This window comes from Ammospiza nelsoni, chromosome 16 (assembly GCF_027579445.1).
Source record: "Ammospiza nelsoni isolate bAmmNel1 chromosome 16, bAmmNel1.pri, whole genome shotgun sequence".
NCBI classification, from domain to species: domain Eukaryota; kingdom Metazoa; phylum Chordata; class Aves; order Passeriformes; family Passerellidae; genus Ammospiza; species Ammospiza nelsoni.
The window spans coordinates 17,590,458-17,603,958 of record NC_080648.1 but is presented as its reverse complement, the minus strand read 5'-3'; positions in this window follow the sequence as shown (position 1 = coordinate 17,603,958).

The window sequence follows — 13,501 nt, the reverse complement described above, 5'->3', positions numbered from 1 at the left end:
GGAAAGAGCCCCAAAATGCCGCCTCCTGGGTTCCTTGGACTTGTAGGGTGTCAAACCAGACAGATCTCACTTATTTCATGGCCCACTGGCCCTGGTGCTTTGTCATCACGCTGATCTTTTCCCTTTTCATAATTGGATGTGCTCTCCCTCCTCACTGAGTGACATTTGAAGAGCAGCCTGTGGGATCAATGAGAAAGCAGGGCTGGCAGAGAGAAATAATCACTTTTATCAGCCCAACTGACATAATTGGAATAAACAGCCGGGCTTTGGGCATGGAAGGCTTTGCTGAGGACTGTGAGGAGCTGTGTGCCTGCCCAGATGTTTATCACAAACTGCAATGGAGTGGCCTGCCCAGATCAGGCTCTTTTATCTATAGCCTATCATAACTACAATAACTACCACATTCATGTTACTGTTCTCCAATCACTAAAAGTTAGCACATTACAGTTTAAGCTAGAAGTTGTGTTTCACTTTTCTTGCAGTGGAAAATTCTGAGACCTTTTTTTTACTTGCAACTTTTGCTGACTTGTTTGCCTGTGCTGTCTTTCTGCTTGGTTAAAACATCTTCTTGTTTGAGGTGGGTTTATCCTTTGCTCTAAGTCATAAAACTTTTTCTAACTATCATAGCTTTTCTAACTATCAAACCTTTTCTAGCTATCATACATTTTGATTCTTTGGTTATCCAGTAAGACTGGCTCAGTAATTATTTTCTTTTATATCAAAACTTGCTTCTCTCTCTATTATTTCTTCATATTCTACATTTAAAAATCTTTCTGCTGAATATACATATCTGTGAGACTTTCTTGTCCGACTTTTATCTTTCCTAACACCCAGCTTTTAACCCCTGCAATGCCAGCACTCTCAGGGAAGCAATTGCTGTGTTTCAGAGCAGACCAAGGCAAAGGAAATTGTTGGACACAATGAGCCTGGTGCAAAGTGAGGCTTTGTGTGGAACCTGACCCTGCTGGAGCACTGAGCACCCGGGATTCATTGTCTGCTCAGCCATCAGTCAGCGCTGCTGTGGCTGCAGGTGACAGAGTGACACAGCGTGAGGGCAGCAGAGGAAACCGGGGTGGGGAGAGCAGGGCAGCGACAGCCGCAGATAAAGGACGCTTATCGCTGCCTCTTCTTCCCCCTGCTGCTTTTCCCACAGCTGAGCTTGGTTTCCAGAGCACAGGAGATGCTGCGTCCAAGCCACTCCTCCCTAACTCTGGGCAGGTCCCTTCAGTGCCCCCTGAGCCCTGCTGGTGCCATCAGTGTCCCTTGTCTGTCCCCAGCAGTGTCCCTTGTCTGTCCCCAGCGATGTCCCTTGTGCTGTCCCCAGCAGTGTCCCTTGTCTGTCCCCAGCGATGTCCCTTGTCTGTCCCCAGCAGTGTCCCTTGTGCTGTCCCCAGCAGTGTCCCTTGTCTGTCCCCAGCACTGTCCCTTGTCTTCCCCAGCACTGTCCCTTGTCTGTTCCCAGCAGTGTCCCTTGTGCTGTCCCCAGCAGTGTCCCTTGTCTGTCCCCAGCGATGTCCCTTGTCTGTTCCCAGCACTGTCCCTTGTCTGTCCCCAGCACTGTCCCTTGTCTGTCCCCAGCAGTGTCCCTTGTGCTGTCCCCAGCAGTGTCCCTTGTGCTGTCCCCAGCAGTGTTCCTTGTCTTCCCCAGCAGTGTCCCTTGTGCTGTCCCCAGCAGTGTCCCTTGTCTGTCCCCAGCAGTGTCCCTTGTCTGTCCCCAGATCTGCTGTCCTGGCAGGCTGTGAGCCTGCACAAGGGGAATTTGACACACCTGGGGGGGTTTTGGGGTGCTTTCTGCTCCATCACCAGCTTGGAGGGGACCCCAGCCAGGTGCAGGGGGGGTCACATTAATGCAGCCTTGAATTCCCCAGCCTGGGCTGGAGTTACATACTGGTGGTGTGAGGCCAAGGCTGATTCCAAGACAAATGCACCAAATTGAAGGGTCCTTCTGATTTAAAACCTTTCACTGCCTTTCTGAGCTGCCCAGACAATTCTCATCAAGCAGGAGGCAAATGATGTGGCACCTCCCCTGGTGCAAAGCTCTGGCTCCCATAAATGGCCATAGGACACAGGAGCTATTCCATGAAAACAGCACAGGGACCTCTGCCCCGTCCCCCTGTCCATCCAGCAGGATCTGCTGTGCCCCCAGGTGAGCCCTGGGGCTGAGCACACAGGTGCCTGTGTGCAGGGAGGACAGACCTCCACCTCACTCCTAATTTTAGAAGGTAGGAAAAGGAACTCCATGTGCTGGAATATGTGCAGAGTCCAAGAGGAAATTTGGTTTTTCCTGAGAGCTTTCTTATCAAATCTGCCTCGTATCAAGCCCAAAATAGCTGAGTGGCTGCCGAGCTTTGCCTCAGCCCAGAGGAGATGGACTGAGGAGGAATTGCTGCAGGGTGGGATGTGCTTCATCTGGGGCAAACCCAAGAGGCTTTAATTTGCTTTAATCACCTTTTCCTCCTGGATCCCATGGACCTTTGCAGGCATTGTGCCCACGGTTTTCTGTTTTCCCTCAATGAAACACAATCAACAATTCCTTATTTCTCCAGGAGTATTAAGAGGACATTCACTGTTTTCTGTTCTTTTGGAGCACCTTCACAAGATAGTCCTAAAAAGTTTGGGTTTCAAAAAGTTTGGGTTTCTCTGTGGCTACAGCATAAAGGGTCCCACCATTTCCCTAAAAACCGTGCTGGAAAAAGAAAATAACAATTCAAAAGTGGCTAAGGTTAATTCTTGGAACTCTTTGTAAAGCCTCAGCCTATTCCAACAATTTCTCTTCACTGAGAAAAGCAAGGCACAACTTCCCAAAGATATTTCTGGGATTCACATTCTCTAAACTTCAGAGAAAGAAAAAACAATTTTTTATTTCATTTGCTGTTCCTGTCTTGTTCACAAGTAGAATGCATTGTAGAAGATTGTTTACTTGAAGAGAATTGCTAATTAGATTCTGGTGTGAGTGTTTTGATTTATTGACCACTTGAATCCAGGTGTGTGTGTTGAGACTGTCAGCTGAATCACAACATTCTGTGCAGTTTTGTGCTTGTGCAGATTTCAGTTTAGACGTAGTTGTTAGGAAAATTAATCCACAAACACCAGAGGTTTATGTCCAAAAAGGAGACAGAGGAGTCCTTTTACTTTATTCAAATAAAGGGGCATTTATTCGAATAAAGTAAATATAAGTTTTATATATATATATATATATATATATATATATATATATATAATATACTTTCTTCAAAGTACCATGGGGCATTCCACTGGGGTCTCTCACATTTTTGGAAGACGCAGCCTCCTTTTTAATCCCAATTTCCAGCCACATTTCCCTTCTCTCTTTCCCCATTTCTGAGGTACTTGAGAGGTTCAGTCTTCCCAAAACACCTGATACCAGAGATTCCCCTCTAATGTGTATCCCACCCTTTTCATTTTTAATTCTTATGGAATTTTAGGTCTTTTTTTTCTTCTCCATTGTTCCTTTCATATCTCAATGTCTAATTTCGTGTATCAGCAAACATAAAGTTTATTTGTAAAAGCAAATATCTTTTTCCATTCATCAATCAGTGGAATCCTTCTCATTGTTTCTTTTATCTCCCAGTGTTGGTTTTATCTCTCAGCAGCCCCACAGCTTGTTTGGAAAGACAAATCCACTATTCCTCTCATAATGTAATATAGTATAGAATAATACAGTATAATATAATATAATATAATATAATATAATATAATATAATATAATATAATATAATATAATATAATATAATATAATATAATATAATATAATATAATAATATAAATTTTAATATATAATTATGTATTTTATTTTATATATTTATTTTTATAGCTTTATAAAATATAAGATATTTATATTTATATATTTTTATATATATAATTAGCCCTCTGACAAGATAGAGCCCTCCTTGTCATTCCTCCCCCTTGTCGGGGCTGCCCTGCTTTTACCATATTCCATTACCGATCCCTGTGTTTCACACAGACCCTGGACAGTTCCAGCAGGAATTGTCACAGGGATTTTCCTCTGAGCACAGAAGTGAATGGATGCTCTGAAAGGAACTCACTGGCTGAGTTCTGCAAGATTTGGGGACTGGAGGATCCTTAATAAAGTGACTGGGATTGAGGAAAAACACACTGAGAATCCTACACGAAACCACCCACAGACCATGCAAAGACAGGTGATTAATTATCTACCATCAATTAATTTGCTTAATTGGGGGCCGAGTCTGGTGGTGAGAAGGGTGGGGTGAAAACAGACAGAATTCTCCCTCTGCTCACTCCCTTTCAGCCTGGCCATGCTGGGAACCCCATTAAACCATTCCCTTTCTCCAGGGGAATTCAGTCCATTCCCAGCTTTCCTCTCTCATCCCACCTTTTATTCTCCATTCTCATTTTCTCACTCGGGAACTGAAGGCAGAGCAGCCCCTGGAAGCGAAAGGCACCGCCCTGGGAGGAATTTGGAAGGAATTACAGACATCACTTTAGATGATGTGATTTATTTTTCTTATCTTCTGCACAGGCAGGAAGGGTGAGCTCGGCTCACATCTTCACCACACGGCTCAGAAAGTCACAAGGCCCCTCATTACAAGATTTTTAAAGTATTTATTAACTAATAAACCACTTCTAACAAGGATATCTGTGCTTTTGACTCAATCTTTAAATATTTCATCTCATGGACTCATGCTGCAGTGTGCGCTTTCTTAGCTAATCATGTTATGACACACAAACTTACAGTGCTGTACTCCACTCTGGAGGAAGCAGGAATTTTTGTCTGTCACCTGTTTATAAATCCCTTATTTTTTGAGGAAAAAAGGACAGATCCTTGGTTTTGTCTCCTAATCTTTCTTCTACTTAGTTTATGTGCCTCTGCTTTAAACTATAAATCCACATTCTCATTTCCAGCACCTCAATTTGGAGGTTTTTTCTAAGGTCTCAGATCAAATTCTGTGTTTGATTCTAAGGTCTTAGATGAAATTCTCTGTTTGATTTTAAGCTTTGGCTTCCAGGCCCAAAGTTCTGAGTTCTCTGCATTTCAGATTCCAGCATCACCCGGGCTCCTTCCCCACCTCAGCCCCTCTGGAATGTGAGACAAACCCAGTTTAATTCCTTAAACAAACCCTGTTTAACTCCTCAAACAAACCTTATTTAACTCCTTAAACAAACCCTGCTGAACTCCTCAAACAAACCTTATTTAACTCCTTAAACAATAGCAGTAATTGCTTTTAGATGGACTATTGTGTGCAGCACCCACCTCGGAGATGGTATCTGGGATCGGGCCTTTGTGTGGTACAGAGATTTAACAGCACACCAGATTACATCTCTGACCAGTGTTTTTATTTGCTGCGTGACGGTAATTGGGTGATTTTAATCTGGGCTTGATTTTATTTTAATTTTTCTGGATGCTGCCAGCCCTGAGGGAAATGGTGTAAGGCTGTCTCATGCTAAAATTAGCCCTGGCAAACTCGAATTCACCCCTTCCGCCAGCTCCCGGCAGAATATTTGGGATAAAAATCGGCTCCAAGCCTGACCAGAGAACCTGCAATTCCCACCTCACTATTACCCTTTCCATGGAGGCACCGACTCCACGGTTTTAGAACTTTGCGTCCTCCAAAATTCCTCCCCGTTCCCCAGAGAACAGGAATTTTCTCCCTCAGCTCACCAGAAAGTATCAAAAGCTCAGCTTTTTGCCTTAAAAATCCACCCTCGTGCCTGTCTGAGGGTTTCTTTTGTTGCATCCCTGGAGATGCTGCTGCAGAAGAGAAATTCTCCAGGAACCAACCCTTGTGCCTGCAGATTTCCCTCAGAGTCAACTGTGTCCATTTCTGAGTGCAAGAAATCCCTGAGAGAAGTTTTCTCCATTACCTTTCCAGTTCTGGGAATATTAAAAAAAATATTAAAAAAAATTCCAAAAAATATTCCAAAAAATATTCAAAAAAATATCTCTTGGCTCCGCAGGGCAGAAGGCCAGGCCAGGTAAACCAAGATAATAATGAAGATTTGAGTGGTTGAGGAGAGCACACAACACCGTGCTGGCTCCCTGCCTTTGCCTTCTCTCCAGAATGAAAGAAATTTGTGCAACTTTCCTGCTGTGCCCATTAAATATTCCTGCAGGGAGCTGAGCCCTGCCCAGCCATTGATTCCCCAAAGGTCAAAGCCTTTATTTGGTTTCATAATCACTTGTGTAACCCCCTGGTGCAAGGGGGAGGTTGGGAAAGGGGTCCTGGAGGAGCAAGGAGGGAGATGCTGCATTGCCCAAATGCAGGGCAGGTGGAAATGTGGATCTGGGGCGGGATTGTGGGAGGGGAAAAGGCAGAAATGCCTTGGGAAGGCTGAGCTAGAGCAGAGACCAGACAGAGCTACAGAATAAAGCAGGGATTTATTCAAAGGATCTCCTCCATGGATCCACCTTGGGCAGCACCAGAGCCCAGCCAGGGCTGCACCCAAGATGAACCAAAATGGTCAAAAAATGAACCCAAGATGAACCAAAATGATCCCAAAATGCACGGCCGGGCACGGGCTCTGTCCCTGGGATCAGCTCTGCTCCATTTGCACCTTGCAGTTCATTGTCCCATCCCAGCTTTAGCCCATCCAGTCCCACCCTGCTTGTTTTTCTCTCTCCAGCCCACGGTGTTTGTGCTCCTGGGGCTGTTTTTGATGCATTCCCGAGCTGTCCCAGCTCCATTTGGGGTGTCAGCAGTGGGATGTGTGAACTCTGTGACTGCAGGGTTGGGCGCTCCCCTGTGCACTCCAGTGGCTCCATTCCTGCAGGATTAGCCAGGAGAAGGTGGGACAGGACCCTGGGGACTTCCCAGGGCACCCAGGGCAGGTTTGTGTCCCTTCACCAGCTGCTGCTGTGGTTCTCAAGGCTCAGGTGTGGTCCAGCAGCAGCAGCTCCATCCTGGAGGTGACAGCTCAGGGACAGGGAGCAGGAATTTTTGTCTGCCACCTGTTTATAAATCCCTTGTTTTTCAAGGAAGCAAAGACAGATCCTTGGTTTTGTCTCCTAAACTGCTGAAAGAAAGAGATTGAGGAGGTGACAGCAACATAATGTCCCCATTAGGGCTGGGGGCACATCTTGTGGGTGACAGGACAGGGCAGGAGCTGTCAGCACCAAGAACTGATGGGAGCACCAGGCTTTGTCCCACAAAAACAAGGGGTGACTGCAGGGGAGGAACTCCTGTCCCTGTCATTTGAGAGCAACTCCTTCCTTCAGTTTCCACAACATCTTAAATTGCTTCCTGCGGGCCTGGCTGAGGTGATTTACAGGGATTTTACGGGCACAGGAGGAGCAGATCCAGTGTCTGATGCCAGGCAGGGCATCCCAGATTTTCATCTGGGAAAAAACCTTGGTCCTGTCCAGCCTGAGGTTCCAGGGTGGCTGTGGCTGACAGACCCTGGTGAGGAACATTTTGTAGGAAGACTTGCATTCCCTTTCCCTGGAAATCTCAGCTCATTCCTATTGCATGAGTTCAGGCAGCTGCCGAGTTCAAGTGGGTGCAGTTTTAAAAGGGAAAATCCTGCTCGAAGCCCAGAATAAATAATTATGCATACGGCCATATGAAAAATAATTATAAGGCTTTAAATAAGCTCAACTAAAATAAACAGCTTTACCCGCTGGCAGCCTGAGCCCAGCACTCCCAGCCATGGGTGTGGATGGATTTTTGGAGCAATGAAGGAGTTTGGAGGGGCTGCATCTCTCTGGAATCTGGTGCCAAGGGTAACAGAGCAAGAGTGGGAGCAGGAGCTCATGGGGCTGGCCCCAGCACTGTCACCACCATGCTTTCCTTCCCCCAGGGATTCAAAGCTCATTAATTACCCAGTCCTCACAGTCTGGTTATTGTTGGCATCGCACATGAAGCCAGTGGGAGATGTGGGAGACCCCAGTTCACAGGAATTTCGCTCTGGGGGAAGGAATTCCAGCATCTGGCAGAGCCAGCCCTCAGCTGTTTGATGTCTCTGCGGAGATAAAATCTTTCCAAATTTGTGCAGGGCCTGGAGCTGGGGGATTCAAATGCTGTCAGTGCCACGAGGGAGGGCAAGGAATAAAATATTCCTGCCTGGATGGAGCCTTCTGTGAGACACCAGCAAAATGGGGCAGGAACTTGGTTCTGCAAGGAGAGAGAACAGCTCTGGAGTGCAGGAGGGATCTGAGATCCATGCCCTCTGTACCTGGGTGTCCCTTCCACAGGAAATGTCACTTTAATCCCCAGATTCCTGTTCCTGAGTTTCCAGCAAGCACAGAGAACAGCTCTGGAGCGCAGGACAGATCTGAGATCCATGACCTGTGCTCCTGGGTGTGCTTTCCACAGGAAATGTCCCTTTAATCCCCAGATTCCTGCTCCTGAGCCACCGGCAGTTATGGATGATGTTATGGATGCACAGCCAGGACAGGTAATGCACCAGTGCCATCCTTTCTGCAGCTGAAAAATGGGGAAATCCTGGGGCTCTCCCTTCTAGCATTCAGCATTCCTGAATGCTCTGGGCTTTCCTGGTTCGTTCATCCACTTTTGCACATTTTAATTCCTTAATGGCAGCCAATCTGTGCCTGCCTGCCCCCAAATTCACAAACCACACCTTGGCACCCTGCACCTCTCTCTGCTCCAGGCTCAGCAGAGCTGGGATACATTGATTAAAACCCCTTTTGTTCCTGCAGTTCAGGAGAGCAGAGAAATAAAAAGAGCGGCCTAAAGGGCCTTTCCTGGAAGGAGACGCGAGATCTAAGAAAGTCAGGAATCCCCCAAAGGGTGAACATTTGTTTGATTATTGCAGAGCTGCAGGGGTTGGATCTATGGGAGGGCTGAGGGTGCTGAGCAGCCCAGGCTGGAGGAGCTGCTGTGGTTCCTAATGAACCTCCTGTGCTCCCCAGGGAAAACCTCTGAGCCTGGACATGACTCACAACTGCTGCTGGGAAGGAAAATTTCAATGCACTGTAAAAGATTTCTTTATTATCCCTGCAGTGCTTCAGGAGAGAAAGGAAAATTTGCCTTAGAATGGAGCAGAGACTGCCCTGAGCCCCTGTTAGAGCTTTGCTGACAACTGGCTCTGGAGCATTGTAATTAACTTTAAACCATGTTAATGAGGTAGAAAAAACAAAAGGGAAAGAAATTAAATGGCTGATGCAAAAAATGTTTTCACCTGCTTCCAAGAGAGGAGCAGCTCTTTCCTTATTGTTTTGGAAGGGATTCCTCCCTCTCAGATTAAAGGTTCATTTTCCAGCACACCAGGATGGGATGTGTGAGCCACAGAGAGAGAATTGTGAGGATAAATGTTCCCATGGCTGCAGCCAGAGGAAAAGGTGGAATGAGAGGGAAGAAGCAATGTGCAATTAGAGGGAATTTTTGCAGTATTGACAAGGCAGCGCTGCCTAATAATTAATTTAGGCAGCACCTAGAATGACAGGACATTGAAATGTGTTTGTTCCTGGTATTCCATGGGGATGAACCCTGCCTGGGAAAGGTGATTCCCCCCAGCTCCTGTTACAGAATTCACAGCTTCCTGTCAGGCAGCAGAGCAGGAGCCTTGCAGGGATCCCAGAAATGCCCATCCAGAGGGGCTGGGCTTGGCCCTGGGCTCAGGACAGCTCTGAGGGGTAAAATCCAGCCCATCCTCGTGGGTTTGCATCCTGCTCTCCATCCTCAGGGCCATCGGCTGGCAGTGCCCCAGGCAGGGAATTGTCTTCATATCTCACCATGTGGGGAGTGAAGGTCCAGAGTCTAATGGAAAAAGAGTTTTAATGGAATAAAACCACAAAATCCTCATCCTGCATCCAGGGAAGGGAAATCCCTGTCCTGCACCCAGGGAGGGTTTGCATTTGTGGGCTCTGGGAAGAGCGCAGGGTTGCTCAGTGCACTGAGAAATTGCTCTTTTTGTTTTTGCTCTTTTTGGTTTTGCTCCTTTTGTTTTTGCTCCTTTTATTTTACATCCTGCAGCATTTCAGAGCTACAGCTCAGAGAACTCCTGGAAATCCTAACTGGGATCTGAACTTACAGGTAATGAGGAAAATCATTACAAAATGTATGGAAAGGAATTTTTGGATGTGTCTCTGCTTTTTCTAAGGAGACAAAGCACTTAATAGGAAAGATAAACAAAACTCAGTTATGATAGGGGTGATATCTCTTCCTGTTTGCCTCAAGAAAACCAAAACCAGGAGGTTTTTAAGGGCCAGGAGGAATATTTAATAACCTGAAAGGTAAATCCACAAAAACTGGGGATTTCTGACTTTAAACACAAAATTTAAACTGTAGCACTTAGATAAATCTTTATGGAAAAAATAGTTTTGTTCTCTATATAAAGGCAAGATTTAGAAGGCATTTAGTGATTCCTGGTTATGACAAGACTGACAAATACAGCAAGATTTTTAGTGCTGACCTCCTCTGTCCAAAACTTAATTTAAAGGAGGTGGAAATAACTCTGTGGGGAAAACAAAACAAAACAAAACAAAAACAACCACAAAAAAAACCCCACTTTTCCTCCTGTTCCAGGTGCGAAGAACACCTGGGAAAAGTTTCCCGCATGTTCAAGGAGGTAAAGGTTTGGTCAGTGTTATAAAAACCTCCCTGACATCTTTCTTTATGTCCCTGCTCTCTGCTGGGAGGTGTTTTCTGGAATTCTCCTTTTTCTTTCCTACTGAAGGCTGATTAGAAGAAGACAAGACAAGACTTGGTAACGTTTCAGATGATAAAAAAATAAATTAAAATGTCAGTCCAGTGTCAAGGGGCTTTACACTTTATATTTCTTCTTTTCCAGGCTGAGGGAGGTGGGAATGGGGATCAGAGTTATTAAAGCTCAAACCACAAGGAGCTTCTGGAAGTTTCCTCTTCTCTCATTTGGTGTTGCCAGCTGGGAATAAGAATGGAATTAGGAACTCCTCGTGCAGGATGGGTGTTCCACTGATGGTACAGGACATCATCCATGGCTTATTCCCCTTTTTCCTCCACGTCTCCTCCATCCTGAACATCTTAAATTCATCTGGAGACGCCTGGAACGTGCGGGAATCTCTGGGATTTGTACAGCACGTTTGGCCAGGGCCCTGGACAGCATCAGCCTCATCCCAGGGCTTTGGGAGCTCCCCAGCCTGGTGCAGAAAGGCTGAAGAGTCTTTCTGACGTAAACACAGCCTCCTCTCACCACGGAGAGAAGACCAAAGGGAATTTCTGGCACAATCCTGAGTGAGACATAATTTTGTGATGACCTCTCCCAGCTCCATCCCTTCGCTTGGCACCAGGTTCAGTGCCTGACACATGAATTTAAATTTCTATCCATCTACAGCACTTAAAGACCAAAAATCTCTCCAGGTCCTGGTCCTCGCTGCTCCCTGCAGAAGTAGAGGAACAGAATCAATACAATCTTTTTAAATCCAAGAGAAGGTGAAATATGGGAAGGTGAAATATGGAAGATGAAATATGGGAAGGTGAAATATGGAAGATGAAATATGGGAAGGTGAAATATGGAAGGTGAAATATGGAGAGGTTATGCTCAGGGGCACGCAGGAAATCAGCAGCAGAGCAATTCCCATTTCCCAGATTCTCTCTGTGTGCTCTGCAAGGTTTTCTCCCGCTGCCACAGGACCTGGAGCAGTGAGGAAATTCCACCCCAACTCCAAGCTCTTCCAGCTGCAGCTCTGCTCTGTTGGTTCACTCGCTTTCCCAGGAAATAAAGCTCTGGAATTCAGCAGCAGCTGCCCTTCAGTGACAAGCAGAGCTCCCTCAGCAGCACACCAGGGCTTTGCTGGGGTTCCCATTTATTTTCTCCATCTTCATGCAGAGTGAGGCCAGGATGGGGCAGGAAGGATCTCCTGGAGTCACCTGGAAGGGAGGTTTGGAACATCCTAGTCTGTCCTTCAAGGGGTTCCTGTTGGCTTGACCTTTTCTAGAGAGCTTTTCCTGCCAGGACCCATCAGAGTTTGTACCCAGGAGAGCCCAAATGCCCAGGAGCCATCAGAGTTTGTACCCAGGAGCGCCCAGATCCAGCCCTGGGATGTCCCTGGAGGACTCTGCAGCTGCAGGCCAGCACAGAGAGGCTCTGACACCCCTGAGCCCCAGCCCAGCCTTATCAGCCTCTTCACCCAGATGACTCAAAGGAAATACCAGCAGCCTTTGAAGCTCTGGGGCAGGCAGGGAAGCGCTGCCAGCTGGGCACAGCTCCAATCCCAGCAGGAAAAGAGCAGGAGCACAGCTCTGTGCCCAGGGTAAAGCTTTTCCAGGCGTTATCCCAGGAATTTGGGATAGTTTGCTCTGGAAAGCCAGGACACCACAGGGAATATTCCTCTGTCTGCTCTGGGTGCCCTGACCCCCAGGGCAGCACTGACTCTGACCCTCATTCATGGAGAAAGTTTCCTAAACTCCAGAATAGACTAGAACCCACGAAAGTGTGCAATAGATTATAGAGAGCAGTGTAGGTGTGTCACTCGGTGAGAAATTGAGATTTTGGGATTTTTAGTGTGTTGTGGATGGAAGCAAGATGGAGGGCACAGGGTGTCCTCCTGAGTTTCTTCTTCATGCTTTTTCTTCCTCCTTCTCCATGGGTTTGGGTAGCATTTTGTAATTGGGCAGAAAAGTTCACACTGGGGGCTCTTTGGGATCAGTTTTTGGGTTAAAAGGGAAAATAATCTAGGTGTCAGTTCTTAATTGGAGAGTTTGGATAATTTAAAAGACCTTTTGTGCCTTCTAATGAAAAGCTGCTGATCTCACAGTAGTGAGACTGTTTTACTGATCAGAAATAATAAACACCTGAGTCCAAACATGAAATATCATCTGTGCCTTCAATCCAGCCCCAGAGAAACCCACTGCTGGCACCCCCACAGCTGGGACCCCCCATTTTGCTGCTGTCAGGGCAGGCCAGCAGGATCTGGCTGTGTTCTCTGGGATTCCAGGTCTGTCCACAGCCTGCTGACGTCAGGAATCCATCGTGGCCTGGGCTGATCCCAGAGAGAAACCTCCAGCCATTCATCATCCCGGCCTGCTGCCTTATCAACACCCCGCTGCCTTATCAACACTCTGCCCAGGTGGGGCAGTGACCAGGGAGTGTTTGGGAGTGGATTGTTTCACAGCAGGGTCTGCTGGAACTGCTGGAACAGCCCCAGAACGCTTCACTGCCACGTCCCCACTGTGTGCCTGTGGGCTTGGAAAAGTCGGCAAGAAATTCCTTCACTTTGAGAGGAATAGGGGATTTGTCTTTCCGAACAAGCTGTGGGGCTGCTGGTGGATCGAACCAGCACTGGGAGATAAATAAACAAGGGGAAGGATTCCACTGATTGATGAATGGAAAAAGATATTTGCTTTTACAAATAAACTTTAGTTTGCTGATAAACGAAATTAGACATTGAAAGATGAAAGAAACAACAGAAAAGAAAAACCCCTAAAATTCCATAAGAATTAAAAATGAAAAGGGAGGGTTATACATCAGAGGCAAATTTTTGGTATCAGGGCATTTTGGGAAGTCTGAACCTCTCAAGTACCTCAGAAATGGGGAAAGACAGAAGGGAAATGTGGTTGGAAATTGG